General features: G+C 43.5%; 13 non-coding genes across 13 annotated transcripts; all 13 read left to right on the forward strand.

Moving 5' to 3' along the window:
* The first annotated feature begins 660 nt into the window (after positions 1–660).
* Positions 661–851, forward strand: LOC141197344 (U2 spliceosomal RNA). The gene has a single exon (XR_012269598.1). It is a non-coding gene; the product is annotated as a U2 spliceosomal RNA (small nuclear RNA).
* Positions 852–1,966: 1,115 nt separating this feature from the next.
* On the forward strand, positions 1,967–2,157 carry LOC141197512 (U2 spliceosomal RNA). The gene has a single exon (XR_012269763.1). It is a non-coding gene; the product is annotated as a U2 spliceosomal RNA (small nuclear RNA).
* Positions 2,158–8,547: 6,390 nt separating this feature from the next.
* On the forward strand, positions 8,548–8,732 carry LOC141197582 (U2 spliceosomal RNA). Its single transcript, XR_012269820.1, has one exon. It is a non-coding gene; the product is annotated as a U2 spliceosomal RNA (small nuclear RNA).
* Positions 8,733–9,847: 1,115 nt separating this feature from the next.
* On the forward strand, positions 9,848–10,038 carry LOC141197345 (U2 spliceosomal RNA). The gene has a single exon (XR_012269599.1). It is a non-coding gene; the product is annotated as a U2 spliceosomal RNA (small nuclear RNA).
* A 1,115-nt stretch (positions 10,039–11,153) lies between these two features.
* Positions 11,154–11,344, forward strand: LOC141197534 (U2 spliceosomal RNA). The gene has a single exon (XR_012269784.1). It is a non-coding gene; the product is annotated as a U2 spliceosomal RNA (small nuclear RNA).
* Positions 11,345–12,459: 1,115 nt separating this feature from the next.
* Positions 12,460–12,650, forward strand: LOC141197346 (U2 spliceosomal RNA). Its single transcript, XR_012269600.1, has one exon. It is a non-coding gene; the product is annotated as a U2 spliceosomal RNA (small nuclear RNA).
* A 1,115-nt stretch (positions 12,651–13,765) lies between these two features.
* On the forward strand, positions 13,766–13,956 carry LOC141197347 (U2 spliceosomal RNA). Its single transcript, XR_012269601.1, has one exon. It is a non-coding gene; the product is annotated as a U2 spliceosomal RNA (small nuclear RNA).
* A 1,112-nt stretch (positions 13,957–15,068) lies between these two features.
* Positions 15,069–15,259, forward strand: LOC141197348 (U2 spliceosomal RNA). Its single transcript, XR_012269602.1, has one exon. It is a non-coding gene; the product is annotated as a U2 spliceosomal RNA (small nuclear RNA).
* A 1,112-nt stretch (positions 15,260–16,371) lies between these two features.
* On the forward strand, positions 16,372–16,562 carry LOC141197527 (U2 spliceosomal RNA). The gene has a single exon (XR_012269777.1). It is a non-coding gene; the product is annotated as a U2 spliceosomal RNA (small nuclear RNA).
* Positions 16,563–17,679: 1,117 nt separating this feature from the next.
* Positions 17,680–17,870, forward strand: LOC141197349 (U2 spliceosomal RNA). Its single transcript, XR_012269603.1, has one exon. It is a non-coding gene; the product is annotated as a U2 spliceosomal RNA (small nuclear RNA).
* Positions 17,871–18,985: 1,115 nt separating this feature from the next.
* On the forward strand, positions 18,986–19,176 carry LOC141197528 (U2 spliceosomal RNA). The gene has a single exon (XR_012269778.1). It is a non-coding gene; the product is annotated as a U2 spliceosomal RNA (small nuclear RNA).
* A 1,115-nt stretch (positions 19,177–20,291) lies between these two features.
* Positions 20,292–20,482, forward strand: LOC141197350 (U2 spliceosomal RNA). The gene has a single exon (XR_012269604.1). It is a non-coding gene; the product is annotated as a U2 spliceosomal RNA (small nuclear RNA).
* Positions 20,483–21,594: 1,112 nt separating this feature from the next.
* Positions 21,595–21,785, forward strand: LOC141197351 (U2 spliceosomal RNA). The gene has a single exon (XR_012269605.1). It is a non-coding gene; the product is annotated as a U2 spliceosomal RNA (small nuclear RNA).
* The last annotated feature ends 781 nt before the right edge of the window (positions 21,786–22,566 follow it).

A 22,566-nucleotide genomic window follows, 5' to 3' on the forward strand; every position in this document is an offset into this window, starting at 1 on the left:
TCTTTTTTGGTTTGCTACAATGCCTTTTCTGAAACGTTGTCTCCTTCTGCTGGAACACTGACTTCTTTCATTTAATGCCTGCAGACTATAAAAGAGAACCCAACCCAAAAAGTTTGGTTGATTAGTCTGTGGCATTCTGTTAAACTGTTGCTTATGGCGGTCTCTGTGAGCTTCTCAGCGACATTCAGCCAGCCAGGTATCCTGCCTGCAGTAGATGGAATGTGGCAATGGAACGCTGGCTGCGCGTGTCATAATAGGCTCTGAGCCTTTATATACCTGTGCACAGCAGCAGCCACCTTCAGTCTGCTGCTGGACAGCCAGCAGCAGCAGCAGCAGGAGAGGTATGTAATCAGGAGCCCTCCTGCTAAGGGTAGACAGCTGCTCGTTCCACCCCACCCCCCGCCTTAATTGGTTCTCCTCCCTTCCAACGGTGTTGAGGCGGGTGGGAACAGCAGGGGGTGAAGGTGCTGTGTTTAAAGAGGTGGAGTTATGCAGATCTAAAACGCGTGGATTGCAGCAGCAGCAAGCCGAAAAGTGCAGGCATGTAAGGGATCTAGAGGTTGACAACATGTCTTCTTAACGGGAGTCCAGGAGCTCATCTCCACAAATGGACTTTTCAGGATCCTTGGGTGGCTCCGTAGTTTGAAACCAATTCTGGTTATCGCTTCTCGGCCTTTTGGCTAAGATCAAGTGTAGTATCTGTTCTTATCAGTTTAATATCTGATACGTCCCCTATCTGGGGACCATATATTAAATGGATTTTTAGAACAGGGAGATGGAAAAAGAGCTTGCTCTGTCCACTCCACGCATTGACCTGGTATTGCAGTATCTCCAGGACCGGTGCACCCCTTCTTTAATGCAGTTTCTAAAATCAGAAAGAATTGAATTCAATGTTTTTTGTTCATTTTGCTTGTTTGTCGGATTTTGGGATGGACTCTTTGGCTTTGCTTTTCTTCTCCTCATTGGATTTTTCATGTTCAAAGTTGCAGAAGCCAGATTACAAGCTCATTTTGGTTCAACTTCAGCAACTGTGCATTGCATTGCCATGTAATGTGATGCAATGCTATCTTTCTAGCTCTCCCTTTTTACTTCCTTTTGGATAAACAGACATATTAGGCAAGCATTTTGGAGCTTTCACCTAAATAACTACAGGTGGTGAGATAAGCTGCACAATATAATTGACCTTTCAGTATATTGTTGCACACACACCATCTATTTAGCAAATGCCCTTGTTATCAACAGCAGCCTTTTAAACTCACCTGAGCTAACAGGTATGTGCGCTGGTTACTCTGCTGCGCTTAAAATTTCTTTTTTGGTTTGCTACAATGCCTTTTCTGAAACGTTGTCTCCTTCTGCTGGAACACTGACTTCTTTCATTTAATGCCTGCAGACTATAAAAGAGAACCCAACCCAAAAAGTTTGGTTGATTAGTCTGTGGCATTCTGTTAAACTGTTGCTTATGGCGGTCTCTGTGAGCTTCTCAGCGACATTCAGCCAGCCAGGTATCCTGCCTGCAGTAGATGGAATGTGGCAATGGAACGCTGGCTGCGCGTGTCATAATAGGCTCTGAGCCTTTATATACCTGTGCACAGCAGCAGCCACCTTCAGTCTGCTACTGGACAGCCAGCAGCAGCAGCAGCAGGAGAGGTATGTAATCAGGAGCCCTCCTGCTAAGGGTAGACAGCTGCTCGTTCCACCCCACCCCCCGCCTTAATTGGTTCTCCTCCCTTCCAACGGTGTTGAGTCGGGTGGGAACAGCAGGGGGTGAAGGTGCTGTGTTTAAAGAGGTGGAGTTATGCAGATCTAAAACGCGTGGATTGCAGCAGCAGCAAGCCGAAAAGTGCAGGCATGTAAGGGATCTAGAGGTTGACAATATGTCTTCTTAACGGGAGTCCAGGAGCTCATCTCCACAAATGGACTTTTCAGGATCCTTGGGTGGCTCCGTAGTTTGAAACCAATTCTGGTTATCGCTTCTCGGCCTTTTGGCTAAGATCAAGTGTAGTATCTGTTCTTATCAGTTTAATATTTGATACGTCCCCTATCTGGGGACCATATATTAAATGGATTTTTAGAACAGGGAGATGGAAAAAGAGCTTGCTCTGTCCACTCCACGCATTGACCTGGTATTGCAGTATCTCCAGGACCGGTGCACCCCTTCTTTAATGCAGTTTCTAAAATCAGAAAGAATTGAATTCAATGTTTTTTGTTCATTTTGCTTGTTTGTCGGATTTTGGGATGGACTCTTTGGCTTTGCTTTTCTTCTCCTCATTGGATTTTTCATGTTCAAAGTTGCAGAAGCCAGATTACAAGCTCATTTTGGTTCAACTTCAGCAACTGTGCATTGCATTGCCATGTAATGTGATGCAATGCTATCTTTCTAGCTCTCCCTTTTTACTTCCTTTTGGATAAACAGACATATTAGGCAAGCATTTTGGAGCTTTCACCTAAATAACTACAGGTGGTGAGATAAGCTGCACAATATAATTGACCTTTCAGTATATTGTTGCACACACACCATCTATTTAGCAAATGCCCTTGTTATCAACAGCAGCCTTTTAAACTCACCTGAGCTAACAGGTATGTGCGCTGGTTACTGTGCTGCGCTTAAAATTTCTTTTTTGGTTTGCTACAATGCCTTTTCTGAAACGTTGTCTCCTTCTGCTGGAACACTGACTTCTTTCATTTAATGCCTGCAGACTATAAAAGAGAACCCAACCCAAAAAGTTTGGTTGATTAGTCTGTGGCATTCTGTTAAACTGTTGCTTATGGCGGTCTCTGTGAGCTTCTCAGCGACATTCAGCCAGCCAGGTATCCTGCCTGCAGTAGATGGAATGTGGCAATGGAACGCTGGCTGCGCGTGTCATAATAGGCTCTGAGCCTTTATATACCTGTGCACAGCAGCAGCCACCTTCAGTCTGCTGCTGGACAGCCAGCAGCAGCAGCAGCAGGAGAGGTATGTAATCAGGAGCCCTCCTGCTAAGGGTAGACAGCTGCTCGTTCCACCCCACCCCCCGCCTTAATTGGTTCTCCTCCCTTCCAACGGTGTTGAGGCGGGTGGGAACAGCAGGGGGTGAAGGTGCTGTGTTTAAAGAGGTGGAGTTATGCAGATCTAAAACGCGTGGATTGCAGCAGCAGCAAGCCGAAAAGTGCAGGCATGTAAGGGATCTAGAGGTTGACAACATGTCTTCTTAACGGGAGTCCAGGAGCTCATCTCCACAAATGGACTTTTCAGGATCCTTGGGTGGCTCCGTAGTTTGAAACCAATTCTGGTTATCGCTTCTCGGCCTTTTGGCTAAGATCAAGTGCTTTATTGCAGGAGATTGTGGTTGAAGGGCACTCGGGTACCCCTCTCCTTGGCCTGGCAGGATCGTCCACTTTGGTGGACTTAACCTGCTTGCTGCTATTAGGGAGAGGGCTTAGTCCCAGGGTAACGAGTTGCGATCCCCCAGCTTCCAGGTGTTTTTCGCTGCAAGAACACTGGGAGCGCAGATTGCAAGCGGCTGCAATTTGCAACCTTGTTGCGTTTTTCCATGGAGGTTGACCCTAACCTCGTGCCTCTTTATGCAAGGCTAAAAAACTCTATCCGAGTTCACTTCACGGCGGGTGGCTCGGATATGAGGAAATTAGGGTATGTAGTCCAGGACGTGCTCAGGAACCTTCTTGGCGTACAAAGGAATGAAATTCTCTCCATCCAGGATTATCCCAGAAGAGGTGACTATGACATCACATTCACCGGAGAAGGTATTTTTAGAGATGTACTAGAAAAGTTAAAAAAAGTTGAAAATAGTCCTGTTTTGAAAGGGATACAAATTGTTGAGCACGTCCTGGATGAGGTAAGACTGGTTATTGTAAAAATATTTTCGCCCTTTGTTTCTGCTCCAGAAGTAATGTCATTTCTAGCAATTTATTTTAAAAGTGTTAAATGTATTGGGAAGATATTAAACGAATATAACATATGGACATCTAAGTGGAAATTCCTTGTGAAGTGTACAAGAGATCCAAATACACCAGGTGGTATACGGCTCCCCCCTGCCCGTTTCAAAATTGGGCAAACAAATGGGGATTTCTTCTTTTCTGGGATGCCAGTATATTGCAGAAATTGTGGGCGCTATGGTCATTCAAAAGAAAACTGTCATGTATCATGTAGAAATTGTGCTAGTGAAGAACATGAGACAAAAGAATGCCCTAAGGAAAAGAAATGCAGTTTTTGCCAGACTCCAGGTCACTTTTATTTTTCTTGCCCTCACAGATTTCGGGAAGATGAGCAAAAGGGGAAGTCCAAGACGTCCGACCAAGGACCAAAAGATCAGACCACCCCTCAGGAGGAGGAACAACAACCTGGAGCCTCTGGAGACAATAAGGGCGTACCAAATAGTGAAGTGTCTCCAGAGTCTATGACAGGTAAAATACCAAATCCCAAAACCTGGCTGCAGGACCTGCGGGAGTCCAAAAGGAGGGCTGAGAAGGAGCAGAAGGGCACTACTGGTAAGGTCAAAAGGGACCGGCAAAAGGCCGACACAGAAGCCCATGCCCAGTCTGGGTCTCCTAGTGCTGAGGGCGCTGAGTGGATAAAGGTGGGTCCTAAGAAAAAGAAAAAGGGTGGTTCGGAGGAGGCAGCAGGAGGTGAACAGATGGACACTTCTCCAGAAGGGGACGTGGACGCTGGACCCTCAGGGGTTTCGGTCTCCGCTGCTACAGGTGGGGACCGGGATCTTGCTGCCTCTGAAGAGTCAGAGGCTCTGCCTTGTGCGCAACCTCCTCCTATAGGACGACCTTCTACAGGTCAAACAGGGGCGGCGGAACCCCTCGGGGACCCACCTGATGAGGAACTGCATGGCCAGCCAATGGAGACCCAGCGGGTTCTGCCAGCCAGCCCTCCGAGCTATGCCAGTGTAGCGTCGGGTTTATATAAATGTGGTAATCTTTCCTCCTCCACGGAGACTCTCGTGACGATACTATCAGATGAGGAGGGAGGCGCAAGCCCAGTGGTCTGATCAGGTTCATCGGACAGGTAAATCCGTTGCTCTTAGTTACCTAAGTAAAATTTCTACATTTTCTAATGATGGCTGAACTCAAAGGTATTTCCCTCAACGTGAGAGGCATAAAATCTAACACGAGAAGATCTGCTCTTTTTAATTTTTTTACGTGTTTTACTGCATCTGTATTTTTTCTGCAAGAATGTAATATCCCACATGAAATGTCATATCAAAAATATAAAGATGAGTGGAAGTGTGGGCCATCTGTCTGGTCCGGATCGAATGCTGCAGGATCAGCGGGTGTAGCCATACTTTTTAAAGGGAACGTTTTAATTGATTTTATTCAGGAAATTTTACCAGGTCGTATTTTATTAGTGAAAGCTTTTATTGATGGTATTAGATGGCAGTTTTTAAATTTTTATGGATCCCCAGAGAAAAATGAAAGAGCCGAAATGCTTGATCTTTTACCATTATTTATTAATAACTCTGAACCTTTTATCTTAGCAGGGGATTTTAATTGTGTTTTAAAAGGTGAAAACCGGCGCTCCAGCTCTGTAAGCAGGAACTACGATAAAACCTCAGGTATGCTACATGATATAGTCAAAGATGCTAAATTGATAGACATATATAAAGAGTGTCATAGTGACAGCACAGAGGACGCCGGTTTCACTTGGAGCAATTCTAATTGTAGCTCTAGGATTGATTTTATTTTTGGTTCAGATAAAACAATACCTGCCAAATGTGAAGTTTTAACTAATATATTTTCAGACCATAAACTTTTATCCTTTACCATAAAAGTAAATGACAACAAAAAATGTGGTAAGAAAAGCTGGAAAATGAACGTATCCCTTTTAACCGACCCGCAGATTTTATCAGATTTTATTGAGTTTTATAGGAAATGTAGAAAAGGGAAAAAAACAAGTGAGACTATGAGTGTATGGTGGGATAGAATGAAAGTAAAAATAAAAGACTTTTTTATTAAAAAGAGTATATGTAGAGCCAATGAAAAATATGAAGAATATAGAATTTTAAATACCCGCCTACAAACATTATTTAAGCTCAGAGACAATGGGATAGATGTACAAGTTGATATTTCAAACTTAAAAGAAGAGATTTCAAAATGGCTAGAACAAAAAGGAAAAGAGATAATTTTTCGTTCTAGAGTACAACATATAGAAGAAAATGAAAAGTGTTCCAGATATTTTTTTAGGAAAAATAAAAAAGAAAAAGTGATAATTGACCATATAGATGGTGAGAATAATATAAAAAATATGCTGGGTAAAGTTGAGGTTTTTTTTTCTAATCTTTTTAATGGAAAAAATATAGATAATAAATTAATGGATGATTCGCTGCAAGGACTAACAGCTGTTTTAGATCCCGCATCCCAAGAGTTTTTATCCCAAGTTTTAACGGAACAAGAAGTGTTAAAAACTATTAAAAGTTTTAAAACTGGAAAGGTCCCTGGTCCTGATGGCATCCCAATAGAATTTTATGTATGTTTTTATGATATTTTAAAAGATGATTTGTTTTATTTGTTTACTGAGGTTTTTAATAATAAGGTTTTATTAAATTCCTGGAAGAAAGGTGAAGTCTCCCTCCTATACAAAAAAGGCGATAAATCAAAATTAGAAAACTGGAGACCAATAACACTTTTAAATTGTGACTATAAAATAATGGCTAAAATTTGTGCAAATCGTCTAAAAGAAGTCATCAGCAAAGTTATTCATTCTAATCAAGTGTGTGGGGTGCCGGGGCGCAGTATATGGGACAATCTGAATTTAGTGAAAGACTGTATTGAGGATGTGAAAGACAGAAAGGGGAAAATGGCGATTTTATCTATTGATTTTGAAAAAGCATTTGACCGTGTCTCACACTTTTATCTTTTTAAAGTTTTAGAGAAAATGGGCATACCAGAAGGGTTTTTACTATCGCTTAAAGCATTTTACAAGGATTGTACAAGTAAGATTTTAGTGAATGGTTTTAAGACACAAGAGGTATTTTTACGGTCAGGGGTGAAACAGGGATGCCCTCTGTCCCCCCTGCTGTTTATCTGTGCACTGGAACCAATGTTATGTGCAATACGCCAAAATAAACAGATATGCGGTGTCCCTCTGCCTGGAAGCGGTGGTTTGGAGGCCAAGGTTGTAGGCTACATGGATGACGTGGCGGTCTTGTGTACAGATGCACCATCACTTACGGCCACTCTCCATCAAGTGCAATCCTTTTGTCTAGCTTCTGGTTTTAAAATCAATTTTAATAAGTGTAACATTTTAAGTGTTGGGGGGATGATTTTACCTGATGTACCAATTAATGTCTCCGAATCCATTTCCATTTTAGGTATATCATTCACTGAAAATAATGATGGTTATAATAGTTGGGAAACAGTTATACAGAAAGTAAATACGAAAATATGTATGTGGAACATGAGGAGACTTACAATGGAGGGTAAAGTATTGGTTTTAAAGATGGTGATTTTACCTCTTTTATTGTATCTTAGCATGGTTTTCCCCCCGCCTGTTAATGTTTTAAAAAAGATAACCAAAACCTGTTTTACCTTCTTTTGGAACTCAAAAATGGAAAAGCTGAAAAGAGAAATCGTGATGAAATCAAAAGTAAAAGGTGGTAAAGATTTTCCAGATTTTAATAGGTTTCTTTTAATCCATCTGTTCGTTTACTGTTTTAATGCCCTTTTTAAGAATCACTATTGGTCCTTTTTTATGCGTTTTAATACAGGATTTTTTATGAGAAAGTTTGGATGGTATGAAGTTAATATATCTGTGCCCCATGCTTTTAATTTGTCGACGCATTATGAGATTTTAAGGAAAATAGTGTCCGATTTTAATTTAGGGACTAAGAAAATAGAGGAATTAAGAAATAGTAAGAAACTAATTAAAGAAATACGTAAAAGTGAGGAAATATGTAATGTTGACAGATATGATGATGACAAATCTATGTCTATCTGGAAAATGATTAACGTTTTTTATCTTTTTAATGAACATAGAGATCTGGCTTGGAGTTGCATGCACCGCTGTCTTCCTTGCCGGGCATTCCAATACAGAAGAGGATTTGTGAGGTCTGCCATCTGCCCAAGAGCCGGATGCCAAGACGAGGAAACGGTGGAACATCTATTATGGACATGTAATTTTGCAAAGGATTTCTGGAGAAGACTGCTCCCCCTACTGGAAAGGGTGGCAGACCTCAAGGACTTTACATATAAAACTGTGCTATACGGACTTATGGAATGCCCCACAATGGACCAGTACACAATGGCTTGGAAGACAGTGAACTGCGCCAAGTCATCTCTCTGGAAAGCGCGCAACATTGCTATTTTTAAACAAGATGTTTTATCAGTGAATGATGTTTTAAGTTTATGTTTATGTGAAATGTATACTTATTATTTAATTGACAAAAAGAAGAATGTACATATTTCCAAAAAATGGCTTGTTGACCAATGGAACCTAATTATTTAAAATCTTTGTATTTTTTTGTTTTGTAAATTTCATTTGTCTTTTAACGTTTGGTATTTGTGTAATTATGCTTGTAATTTGTTAAAGTTTTAATAAACGGTTTTATCCCTCTGCAGGGGATAGCCAAATTAAAAAAATCTGTTCTTATCAGTTTAATATCTGATACGCCCCTATCTGGGGACCATATATTAAATGGATTTTTAGAACAGGGAGATGGAAAAAGAGCTTGCTCTGTCCACTCCACGCATTGACCTGGTATTGCAGTATCTCCAGGACCGGTGCACCCCTTCTTTAATGCAGTTTCTAAAATCAGAAAGAATTGAATTCAATGTTTTTTGTTCATTTTGCTTGTTTGTCGGATTTTGGGATGGACTCTTTGGCTTTGCTTTTCTTCTCCTCATTGGATTTTTCATGTTCAAAGTTGCAGAAGCCAGATTACAAGCTCATTTTGGTTCAACTTCAGCAACTGTGCATTGCATTGCCATGTAATGTGATGCAATGCTATCTTTCTAGCTCTCCCTTTTTACTTCCTTTTGGATAAACAGACATATTAGGCAAGCATTTTGGAGCTTTCACCTAAATAACTACAGGTGGTGAGATAAGCTGCACAATATAATTGACCTTTCAGTATATTGTTGCACACACACCATCTATTTAGCAAATGCCCTTGTTATCAACAGCAGCCTTTTAAACTCACCTGAGCTAACAGGTATGTGCGCTGGTTACTCTGCTGCGCTTAAAATTTCTTTTTTGGTTTGCTACAATGCCTTTTCTGAAACGTTGTCTCCTTCTGCTGGAACACTGACTTCTTTCATTTAATGCCTGCAGACTATAAAAGAGAACCCAACCCAAAAAGTTTGGTTGATTAGTCTGTGGCATTCTGTTAAACTGTTGCTTATGGCGGTCTCTGTGAGCTTCTCAGCGACATTCAGCCAGCCAGGTATCCTGCCTGCAGTAGATGGAATGTGGCAATGGAACGCTGGCTGCGCGTGTCATAATAGGCTCTGAGCCTTTATATACCTGTGCACAGCAGCAGCCACCTTCAGTCTGCTGCTGGACAGCCAGCAGCAGCAGCAGCAGGAGAGGTATGTAATCAGGAGCCCTCCTGCTAAGGGTAGACAGCTGCTCGTTCCACCCCACCCCCCGCCTTAATTGGTTCTCCTCCCTTCCAACGGTGTTGAGGCGGGTGGGAACAGCAGGGGGTGAAGGTGCTGTGTTTAAAGAGGTGGAGTTATGCAGATCTAAAACGCGTGGATTGCAGCAGCAGCAAGCCGAAAAGTGCAGGCATGTAAGGGATCTAGAGGTTGACAACATGTCTTCTTAACGGGAGTCCAGGAGCTCATCTCCACAAATGGACTTTTCAGGATCCTTGGGTGGCTCCGTAGTTTGAAACCAATTCTGGTTATCGCTTCTCGGCCTTTTGGCTAAGATCAAGTGTAGTATCTGTTCTTATCAGTTTAATATCTGATACGTCCCCTATCTGGGGACCATATATTAAATGGATTTTTAGAACAGGGAGATGGAAAAAGAGCTTGCTCTGTCCACTCCACGCATTGACCTGGTATTGCAGTATCTCCAGGACCGGTGCACCCCTTCTTTAATGCAGTTTCTAAAATCAGAAAGAATTGAATTCAATGTTTTTTGTTCATTTTGCTTGTTTGTCGGATTTTGGGATGGACTCTTTGGCTTTGCTTTTCTTCTCCTCATTGGATTTTTCATGTTCAAAGTTGCAGAAGCCAGATTACAAGCTCATTTTGGTTCAACTTCAGCAACTGTGCATTGCATTGCCATGTAATGTGATGCAATGCTATCTTTCTAGCTCTCCCTTTTTACTTCCTTTTGGATAAACAGACATATTAGGCAAGCATTTTGGAGCTTTCACCTAAATAACTACAGGTGGTGAGATAAGCTGCACAATATAATTGACCTTTCAGTATATTGTTGCACACACACCATCTATTTAGCAAATGCCCTTGTTATCAACAGCAGCCTTTTAAACTCACCTGAGCTAACAGGTATGTGCGCTGGTTACTCTGCTGCGCTTAAAATTTCTTTTTTGGTTTGCTACAATGCCTTTTCTGAAACGTTGTCTCCTTCTGCTGGAACACTGACTTCTTTCATTTAATGCCTGCAGACTATAAAAGAGAACCCAACCCAAAAAGTTTGGTTGATTAGTCTGTGGCATTCTGTTAAACTGTTGCTTATGGCGGTCTCTGTGAGCTTCTCAGCGACATTCAGCCAGCCAGGTATCCTGCCTGCAGTAGATGGAATGTGGCAATGGAACGCTGGCTGCGCGTGTCATAATAGGCTCTGAGCCTTTATATACCTGTGCACAGCAGCAGCCACCTTCAGTCTGCTGCTGGACAGCCAGCAGCAGCAGCAGCAGGAGAGGTATGTAATCAGGAGCCCTCCAGCTAAGGGTAGACAGCTGCTCGTTCCACCCCACCCCCCGCCTTAATTGGTTCTCCTCCCTTCCAACGGTGTTGAGGCGGGTGGGAACAGCAGGGGGTGAAGGTGCTGTGTTTAAAGAGGTGGAGTTATGCAGATCTAAAACGCATGGATTGCAGCAGCAGCAAGCCGAAAAGTGCAGGCATGTAAGGGATCTAGAGGTTGACAACATGTCTTCTTAACGGGAGTCCAGGAGCTCATCTCCACAAATGGACTTTTCAGGATCCTTGGGTGGCTCCGTAGTTTGAAACCAATTCTGGTTATCGCTTCTCGGCCTTTTGGCTAAGATCAGGTGTAGTATCTGTTCTTATCAGTTTAATATCTGATACGTCCCCTATCTGTGGACCATATATTAAATGGATTTTTAGAACAGGGAGATGGAAAAAGAGCTTGCTCTGTCCACTCCACGCATTGACCTGGTATTGCAGTATCTCCAGGACCGGTGCACCCCTTCTTTAATGCAGTTTCTAAAATCAGAAAGAATTGAATTCAATGTTTTTTGTTCATTTTGCTTGTTTGTCGGATTTTGGGATGGACTCTTTGGCTTTGCTTTTCTTCTCCTCATTGGATTTTTCATGTTCAAAGTTGCAGAAGCCAGATTACAAGCTCATTTTGGTTCAACTTCAGCAACTGTGCATTGCATTGCCATGTAATGTGATGCAATGCTATCTTTCTAGCTCTCCCTTTTTACTTCCTTTTGGATAAACAGACATATTAGGCAAGCATTTTGGAGCTTTCACCTAAATAACTACAGGTGGTGAGATAAGCTGCACAATATAATTGACCTTTCAGTATATTGTTGCACACACACCATCTATTTAGCAAATGCCCTTGTTATCAACAGCAGCCTTTTAAACTCACCTGAGCTAACAGGTATGTGCGCTGGTTACTCTGCTGCGCTTAAAATTTCTTTTTTGGTTTGCTACAATGCCTTTTCTGAAACGTTGTCTCCTTCTGCTGGAACACTGACTTCTTTCATTTAATGCCTGCAGACTATAAAAGAGAACCCAACCCAAAAAGTTTGGTTGATTAGTCTGTGGCATTCTGTTAAACTGTTGCTTATGGCGGTCTCTGTGAGCTTCTCAGCGACATTCAGCCAGCCAGGTATCCTGCCTGCAGTAGATGGAATGTGGCAATGGAACGCTGGCTGCGCGTGTCATAATAGGCTCTGAGCCTTTATATACCTGTGCACAGCAGCAGCCACCTTCAGTCTGCTGCTGGACAGCCAGCAGCAGCAGCAGCAGGAGAGGTATGTAATCAGGAGCCCTCCTGCTAAGGGTAGACAGCTGCTCGTTCCACCCCACCCCCCGCCTTAATTGGTTCTCCTCCCTTCCAACGGTGTCGAGGCGGGTGGGAACAGCAGGGGGTGAAGGTGCTGTGTTTAAAGAGGTGGAGTTATGCAGATCTAAAACGCGTGGATTGCAGCAGCAGCAAGCCGAAAAGTGCAGGCATGTAAGGGATCTAGAGGTTGACAACATGTCTTCTTAACGGGAGTCCAGGAGCTCATCTCCACAAATGGACTTTTCAGGATCCTTGGGTGGCTCCGTAGTTTGAAACCAATTCTGGTTATCGCTTCTCGGCCTTTTGGCTAAGATCAAGTGTAGTATCTGTTCTTATCAGTTTAATATCTGATACGTCCCCTATCTGGGGACCATATATTAAATGGATTTTTAGAACAGGGAGATGGAAAAAGAGCTTGCTCTGTCCACTCCACGCATTGACCTGGTATTGCAGTATCTCCAGGACCGGTGCACCCCTTCTTTAATGCAGTTTCTAAAATCAGAAAGAATTGAATTCAATGTTTTTTGTTCATTTTGCTTGTTTGTCGGATTTTGGGATGGACTCTTTGGCTTTGCTTTTCTTCTCCTCATTGGATTTTTCATGTTCAAAGTTGCAGAAGCCAGATTACAAGCTCATTTTGGTTCAACTTCAGCAACTGTGCATTGCATTGCCATGTAATGTGATGCAATGCTATCTTTCTAGCTCTCCCTTTTTACTTCCTTTTGGATAAACAGACATATTAGGCAAGCATTTTGGAGCTTTCACCTAAATAACTACAGGTGGTGAGATAAGCTGCACAATATAATTGACCTTTCAGTATATTGTTGCACACACACCATCTATTTAGCAAATGCCCTTGTTATCAACAGCAGCCTTTTAAACTCACCTGAGCTAACAGGTATGTGCGCTGGTTACTCTGCTGCGCTTAAAATTTCTTTTTTGGTTTGCTACAATGCCTTTTCTGAAACGTTGTCTCCTTCTGCTGGAACACTGACTTCTTTCATTTAATGCCTGCAGACTATAAAAGAGAACCCAACCCAAAAAGTTTGGTTGATTAGTCTGTGGCATTCTGTTAAACTGTTGCTTATGGCGGTCTCTGTGAGCTTCTCAGCGACATTCAGCCAGCCAGGTATCCTGCCTGCAGTAGATGGAATGTGGCAATGGAACGCTGGCTGCGCGTGTCATAATAGGCTCTGAGCCTTTATATACCTGTGCACAGCAGCAGCCACCTTCAGTCTGCTGCTGGACAGCCAGCAGCAGCAGCAGCAGGAGAGGTATGTAATCAGGAGCCCTCCTGCTAAGGGTAGACAGCTGCTCGTTCCACCCCACCCCCCGCCTTAATTGGTTCTCCTCCCTTCCAACGGTGTTGAGGCGGGTGGGAACAGCAGGGGGTGAAGGTGCTGTGTTTAAAGAGGTGGAGTTATGCAGATCTAAAACGCGTGGATTGCAGCAGCAGCAAGCCGAAAAGTGCAGGCATGTAAGGGATCTAGAGGTTGACAACATGTCTTCTTAACGGGAGTCCAGGAGCTCATCTCCACAAATGGACTTTTCAGGATCCTTGGGTGGCTCCGTAGTTTGAAACCAATTCTGGTTATCGCTTCTCGGCCTTTTGGCTAAGATCAAGTGTAGTATCTGTTCTTATCAGTTTAATATCTGATACGTCCCCTATCTGGGGACCATATATTAAATGGATTTTTAGAACAGGGAGATGGAAAAAGAGCTTGCTCTGTCCACTCCACGCATTGACCTGGTATTGCAGTATCTCCAGGACCGGTGCACCCCTTCTTTAATGCAGTTTCTAAAATCAGAAAGAATTGAATTCAATGTTTTTTGTTCATTTTGCTTGTTTGTCGGATTTTGGGATGGACTCTTTGGCTTTGCTTTTCTTCTCCTCATTGGATTTTTCATGTTCAAAGTTGCAGAAGCCAGATTACAAGCTCATTTTGGTTCAACTTCAGCAACTGTGCATTGCATTGCCATGTAATGTGATGCAATGCTATCTTTCTAGCTCTCCCTTTTTACTTCCTTTTGGATAAACAGACATATTAGGCAAGCATTTTGGAGCTTTCACCTAAATAACTACAGGTGGTGAGATAAGCTGCACAATATAATTGACCTTTCAGTATATTGTTGCACACACACCATCTATTTAGCAAATGCCCTTGTTATCAACAGCAGCCTTTTAAACTCACCTGAGCTAACAGGTATGTGCGCTGGTTACTCTGCTGCGCTTAAAATTTCTTTTTTGGTTTGCTACAATGCCTTTTCTGAAACGTTGTCTCCTTCTGCTGGAACACTGACTTCTTTCATTTAATGCCTGCAGACTATAAAAGAGAACCCAACCCAAAAAGTTTGGTTGATTAGTCTGTGGCATTCTGTTAAACTGTTGCTTATGGCGGTCTCTGTGAGCTTCTCAGCGACATTCAGCCAGCCAGGTATCCTGCCTGCAGTAGATGGAATGTGGCAATGGAACGCTGGCTGCGCGTGTCATAATAGGCTCTGAGCCTTTATATACCTGTGCACAGCAGCAGCCACCTTCAGTCTGCTGCTGGACAGCCAGCAGCAGCAGCAGGAGAGGTATGTAATCAGGAGCCCTCCTGCTAAGGGTAGACAGCTGCTCGTTCCACCCCACCCCCCGCCTTAATTGGTTCTCCTCCCTTCCAACGGTGTTGAGGCGGGTGGGAACAGCAGGGGGTGAAGGTGCTGTGTTTAAAGAGGTGGAGTTATGCAGATCTAAAACGCGTGGATTGCAGCAGCAGCAAGCCGAAAAGTGCAGGCATGTAAGGGATCTAGAGGTTGACAACATGTCTTCTTAACGGGAGTCCAGGAGCTCATCTCCACAAATGGACTTTTCAGGATCCTTGGGTGGCTCCGTAGTTTGAAACCAATTCTGGTTATCGCTTCTCGGCCTTTTGGCTAAGATCAAGTGTAGTATCTGTTCTTATCAGTTTAATATCTGATACGTCCCCTATCTGGGGACCATATATTAAATGGATTTTTAGAACAGGGAGATGGAAAAAGAGCTTGCTCTGTCCACTCCACGCATTGACCTGGTATTGCAGTATCTCCAGGACCGGTGCACCCCTTCTTTAATGCAGTTTCTAAAATCAGAAAGAATTGAATTCAATGTTTTTTGTTCATTTTGCTTGTTTGTCGGATTTTGGGATGGACTCTTTGGCTTTGCTTTTCTTCTCCTCATTGGATTTTTCATGTTCAAAGTTGCAGAAGCCAGATTACAAGCTCATTTTGGTTCAACTTCAGCAACTGTGCATTGCATTGCCATGTAATGTGATGCAATGCTATCTTTCTAGCTCTCCCTTTTTACTTCCTTTTGGATAAACAGACATATTAGGCAAGCATTTTGGAGCTTTCACCTAAATAACTACAGGTGGTGAGATAAGCTGCACAATATAATTGACCTTTCAGTATATTGTTGCACACACACCATCTATTTAGCAAATGCCCTTGTTATCAACAGCAGCCTTTTAAACTGACCTGAGCTAACAGGTATGTGCGCTGGTTACTCTGCTGCGCTTAAAATTTCTTTTTTGGTTTGCTACAATGCCTTTTCTGAAACGTTGTCTCCTTCTGCTGGAACACTGACTTCTTTCATTTAATGCCTGCAGACTATAAAAGAGAACCCAACCCAAAAAGTTTGGTTGATTAGTCTGTGGCATTCTGTTAAACTGTTGCTTATGGCGGTCTCTGTGAGCTTCTCAGCGACATTCAGCCAGCCAGGTATCCTGCCTGCAGTAGATGGAATGTGGCAATGGAACGCTGGCTGCGCGTGTCATAATAGGCTCTGAGCCTTTATATACCTGTGCACAGCAGCAGCCACCTTCAGTCTGCTGCTGGACAGCCAGCAGCAGCAGCAGGAGAGGTATGTAATCAGGAGCCTTCCTGCTAAGGGTAGACAGCTGCTCGTTCCACCCCACCCCCCGCCTTAATTGGTTCTCCTCCCTTCCAACGGTGTTGAGGCGGGTGGGAACAGCAGGGGGTGAAGGTGCTGTGTTTAAAGAGGTGGAGTTATGCAGATCTAAAACGCGTGGATTGCAGCAGCAGCAAGCCGAAAAGTGCAGGCATGTAAGGGATCTAGAGGTTGACAACATGTCTTCTTAACGGGAGTCCAGGAGCTCATCTCCACAAATGGACTTTTCAGGATCCTTGGGTGGCTCCGTAGTTTGAAACCAATTCTGGTTATCGCTTCTCGGCCTTTTGGCTAAGATCAAGTGTAGTATCTGTTCTTATCAGTTTAATATCTGATACGTCCCCTATCTGGGCACCATATATTAAATGGATTTTTAGAACAGGGAGATGGAAAAAGAGCTTGCTCTGTCCACTCCACGCATTGACCTGGTATTGCAGTATCTCCAGGACCGGTGCACCCCTTCTTTAATGCAGTTTCTAAAATCAGAAAGAATTGAATTCAATGTTTTTTGTTCATTTTGCTTGTTTGTCGGATTTTGGGATGGACTCTTTGGCTTTGCTTTTCTTCTCCTCATTGGATTTTTCATGTTCAAAGTTGCAGAAGCCAGATTACAAGCTCATTTTGGTTCAACTTCAGCAACTGTGCATTGCATTGCCATGTAATGTGATGCAATGCTATCTTTCTAGCTCTCCTTTTTACTTCCTTTTGGATAAACAGACATATTAGGCAAGCATTTTGGAGCTTTCACCTAAATAACTACAGGTGGTGAGATAAGCTGCACAATATAATTGACCTTTCAGTATATTGTTGCACACACACCATCTATTTAGCAAATGCCCTTGTTATCAACAGCAGCCTTTTAAACTCACCTGAGCTAACAGGTATGTGCGCTGGTTACTCTGCTGCGCTTAAAATTTCTTTTTTGGTTTGCTACAATGCCTTTTCTGAAACGCTGTCTCCTTCTGCTGGAACACTGACTTCTTTCATTTAATGCCTGCAGACTATAAAAGAGAACCCAACCCAAAAAGTTTGGTTGATTAGTCTGTGGCATTCTGTTAAACTGTTGCTTATGGCGGTCTCTGTGAGCTTCTCAGCGACATTCAGCCAGCCAGGTATCCTGCCTGCAGTAGATGGAATGTGGCAATGGAACGCTGGCTGCGCGTGTCATAATAGGCTCTGAGCCTTTATATACCTGTGCACAGCAGCAGCCACCTTCAGTCTGCTGCTGGACAGCCAGCAGCAGCAGCAGCAGCAGGAGAGATATGTAATCAGGAGCCCTCCTGCTAAGGGTAGACAGCTGCTCGTTCCACCCCACCCCCCGCCTTAATTGGTTCTCCTCCCTTCCAACGGTGTTGAGGCGGGTGGGAACAGCAGGGGGTGAAGGTGCTGTGTTTAAAGAGGTGGAGTTATGCAGATCTAAAACGCGTGGATTGCAGCAGCAGCAAGCCGAAAAGTGCAGGCATGTAAGGGATCTAGAGGTTGACAACATGTCTTCTTAACGGGAGTCCAGGAGCTCATCTCCACAAATGGACTTTTCAGGATCCTTGGGTGGCTCCGTAGTTTGAAACCAATTCTGGTTATCGCTTCTCGGCCTTTTGGCTAAGATCAAGTGTAGTATCTGTTCTTATCAGTTTAATATCTGATACGTCCCCTATCTGGGGACCATATATTAAATGGATTTTTAGAACAGGGAGATGGAAAAAGAGCTTGCTCTGTCCACTCCACGCATTGACCTGGTATTGCAGTATCTCCAGGACCGGTGCACCCCTTCTTTAATGCAGTTTCTAAAATCAGAAAGAATTGAATTCAATGTTTTTTGTTCATTTTGCTTGTTTGTCGGATTTTGGGATGGACTCTTTGGCTTTGCTTTTCTTCTCCTCATTGGATTTTTCATGTTCAAAGTTGCAGAAGCCAGATTACAAGCTCATTTTGGTTCAACTTCAGCAACTGTGCATTGCATTGCCATGTAATGTGATGCAATGCTATCTTTCTAGCTCTCCCTTTTTACTTCCTTTTGGATAAACAGACATATTAGGCAAGCATTTTGGAGCTTTCACCTAAATAACTACAGGTGGTGAGATAAGCTGCACAATATAATTGACCTTTCAGTATATTGTTGCACACACACCATCTATTTAGCAAATGCCCTTGTTATCAACAGCAGCCTTTTAAACTCACCTGAGCTAACAGGTATGTGCGCTGGTTACTCTGCTGCGCTTAAAATTTCTTTTTTGGTTTGCTACAATGCCTTTTCTGAAACGTTGTCTCCTTCTGCTGGAACACTGACTTCTTTCATTTAATGCCTGCAGACTATAAAAGAGAACCCAACCCAAAAAGTTTGGTTGATTAGTCTGTGGCATTCTGTTAAACTGTTGCTTATGGCGGTCTCTGTGAGCTTCTCAGCGACATTCAGCCAGCCAGGTATCCTGCCTGCAGTAGATGGAATGTGGCAATGGAACGCTGGCTGCGCGTGTCATAATAGGCTCTGAGCCTTTATATACCTGTGCACAGCAGCAGCCACCTTCAGTCTGCTGCTGGACAGCCAGCAGCAGCAGCAGCAGGAGAGGTATGTAATCAGGAGCCTTCCTGCTAAGGGTAGACAGCTGCTCGTTCCACCCCACCCCCCGCCTTAATTGGTTCTCCTCCCTTCCAACGGTGTTGAGGCGGGTGGGAACAGCAGGGGGTGAAGGTGCTGTGTTTAAAGAGGTGGAGTTATGCAGATCTAAAACGCGTGGATTGCAGCAGCAGCAAGCCGAAAAGTGCAGGCATGTAAGGGATATAGAGGTTGACAACATGTCTTCTTAACGGGAGTCCAGGAGCTCATCTCCACAAATGGACTTTTCAGGATCCTTGGGTGGCTCCGTAGTTTGAAACCAATTCTGGTTATCGCTTCTCGGCCTTTTGGCTAAGATCAAGTGTAGTATCTGTTCTTATCAGTTTAATATCTGATACGTCCCCTATCTGGGCACCATATATTAAATGGATTTTTAGAACAGGGAGATGGAAAAAGAGCTTGCTCTGTCCACTCCACGCATTGACCTGGTATTGCAGTATCTCCAGGACCGGTGCACCCCTTCTTTAATGCAGTTTCTAAAATCAGAAAGAATTGAATTCAATGTTTTTTGTTCATTTTGCTTGTTTGTCGGATTTTGGGATGGACTCTTTGGCTTTGCTTTTCTTCTCCTCATTGGATTTTTCATGTTCAAAGTTGCAGAAGCCAGATTACAAGCTCATTTTGGTTCAACTTCAGCAACTGTGCATTGCATTGCCATGTAATGTGATGCAATGCTATCTTTCTAGCTCTCCCTTTTTACTTCCTTTTGGATAAACAGACATATTAGGCAAGCATTTTGGAGCTTTCACCTAAATAACTACAGGTGGTGAGATAAGCTGCACAATATAATTGACCTTTCAGTATATTGTTGCACACACACCATCTATTTAGCAAATGCCCTTGTTATCAACAGCAGCCTTTTAAACTCACCTGAGCTAACAGGTATGTGCGCTGGTTACTCTGCTGCGCTTAAAATTTCTTTTTTGGTTTGCTACAATGCCTTTTCTGAAACGCTGTCTCCTTCTGCTGGAACACTGACTTCTTTCATTTAATGCCTGCAGACTATAAAAGAGAACCCAACCCAAAAAGTTTGGTTGATTAGTCTGTGGTATTCTGTTAAACTGTTGCTTATGGCGGTCTCTGTGAGCTTCTCAGCGACATTCAGCCAGCCAGGTATCCTGCCTGCAGTAGATGGAATGTGGCAATGGAACGCTGGCTGCGTGTGTCATAATAGGCTCTGAGCCTTTATATACCTGTGCACAGCAGCAGCCACCTTCAGTCTGCTGCTGGACAGCCAGCAGCAGCAGCAGCAGGAGAGGTATGTAATCAGGAGCCCTCCTGCTAAGGGTAGACAGCTGCTCGTTCCACCCCACCCCCCGCCTTAATTGGTTCTCCTCCCTTCCAACGGTGTTGAGGCGGGTGGGAACAGCAGGGGGTGAAGGTGCTGTGTTTAAAGAGGTGGAGTTATGCAGATCTAAAACGCGTGGATTGCAGCAGCAGCAAGCCGAAAAGTGCAGGCATGTAAGGGATCTAGAGGTTGACAACATGTCTTCTTAACGGGAGTCCAGGAGCTCATCTCCACAAATGGACTTTTCAGGATCCTTGGGTGGCTCCGTAGTTTGAAACCAATTCTGGTTATCGCTTCTCGGCCTTTTGGCTAAGATCAAGTGTAGTATCTGTTCTTATCAGTTTAATATCTGATACGTCCCCTATCTGGGGACCATATATTAAATGGATTTTTAGAACAGGGAGATGGAAAAAGAGCTTGCTCTGTCCACTCCACGCATTGACCTGGTATTGCAGTATCTCCAGGACCGGTGCACCCCTTCTTTAATGCAGTTTCTAAAATCAGAAAGAATTGAATTCAATGTTTTTTGTTCATTTTGCTTGTTTGTCGGATTTTGGGATGGACTCTTTGGCTTTGCTTTTCTTCTCCTCATTGGATTTTTCATGTTCAAAGTTGCAGAAGCCAGATTACAAGCTCATTTTGGTTCAACTTCAGCAACTGTGCATTGCATTGCCATGTAATGTGATGCAATGCTATCTTTCTAGCTCTCCCTTTTTACTTCCTTTTGGATAAACAGACATATTAGGCAAGCATTTTGGAGCTTTCACCTAAATAACTACAGGTGGTGAGATAAGCTGCACAATATAATTGACCTTTCAGTATATTGTTGCACACACACCATCTATTTAGCAAATGCCCTTGTTATCAACAGCAGCCTTTTAAACTCACCTGAGCTAACAGGTATGTGCGCTGGTTACTCTGCTGCGCTTAAAATTTCTTTTTTGGTTTGCTACAATGCCTTTTCTGAAACGTTGTCTCCTTCTGCTGGAACACTGACTTCTTTCATTTAATGCCTGCAGACTATAAAAGAGAACCCAACCCAAAAAGTTTGGTTGATTAGTCTGTGGCATTCTGTTAAACTGTTGCTTATGGCGGTCTCTGTGAGCTTCTCAGCGACATTCAGCCAGCCAGGTATCCTGCCTGCAGTAGATGGAATGTGGCAATGGAACGCTGGCTGCGCGTGTCATAATAGGCTCTGAGCCTTTATATACCTGTGCACAGCAGCAGCCACCTTCAGTCTGCTGCTGGACAGCCAGCAGCAGCAGCAGGAGAGGTATGTAATCAGGAGCCCTCCTGCTAAGGGTAGACAGCTGCTCGTTCCACCCCACCCCCCGCCTTAATTGGTTCTCCTCCCTTCCAACGGTGTTGAGGCGGGTGGGAACAGCAGGGGGTGAAGGTGCTGTGTTTAAAGAGGTGGAGTTATGCAGATCTAAAACGCGTGGATTGCAGCAGCAGCAAGCCGAAAAGTGCAGGCATGTAAGGGATCTAGAGGTTGACAACATGTCTTCTTAACGGGAGTCCAGGAGCTCATCTCCACAAATGGACTTTTCAGGATCCTTGGGTGGCTCCGTAGTTTGAAACCAATTCTGGTTATCGCTTCTCGGCCTTTTGGCTAAGATCAAGTGTAGTATCTGTTCTTATCAGTTTAATATCTGATACGTCCCCTATCTGGGGACCATATATTAAATGGATTTTTAGAACAGGGAGATGGAAAAAGAGCTTGCTCTGTCCACTCCACGCATTGACCTGGTATTGCAGTATCTCCAGGACCGGTGCACCCCTTCTTTAATGCAGTTTCTAAAATCAGAAAGAATTGAATTCAATGTTTTTTGTTCATTTTGCTTGTTTGTCGGATTTTGGGATGGACTCTTTGGCTTTGCTTTTCTTCTCCTCATTGGATTTTTCATGTTCAAAGTTGCAGAAGCCAGATTACAAGCTCATTTTGGTTCAACTTCAGCAACTGTGCATTGCATTGCCATGTAATGTGATGCAATGCTATCTTTCTAGCTCTCCCTTTTTACTTCCTTTTGGATAAACAGACATATTAGGCAAGCATTTTGGAGCTTTCACCTAAATAACTACAGGTGGTGAGATAAGCTGCACAATATAATTGACCTTTCAGTATATTGTTGCACGCACACCATCTATTTAGCAAATGCCCTTGTTATCAACAGCAGCCTTTTAAACTGACCTGAGCTAACAGGTATGTGCGCTGGTTACTCTGCTGCGCTTAAAATTTCTTTTTTGGTTTGCTACAATGCCTTTTCTGAAACGTTGTCTCCTTCTGCTGGAACACTGACTTCTTTCATTTAATGCCTGCAGACTATAAAAGAGAACCCAACCCAAAAAGTTTGGTTGATTAGTCTGTGGCATTCTGTTAAACTGTTGCTTATGGCGGTCTCTGTGAGCTTCTCAGCGACATTCAGCCAGCCAGGTATCCTGCCTGCAGTAGATGGAATGTGGCAATGGAACGCTGGCTGCGCGTGTCATAATAGGCTCTGAGCCTTTATATACCTGTGCACAGCAGCAGCCACCTTCAGTCTGCTGCTGGACAGCCAGCAGCA

The sequence above is a fragment of the Phyllobates terribilis genome, unplaced genomic scaffold (assembly GCF_046119375.1).
Source record: "Phyllobates terribilis strain yellow unplaced genomic scaffold, ASM4611937v1 Scaffold_84__1_contigs__length_6523798, whole genome shotgun sequence".
NCBI lineage: Eukaryota > Metazoa > Chordata > Amphibia > Anura > Dendrobatidae > Phyllobates > Phyllobates terribilis.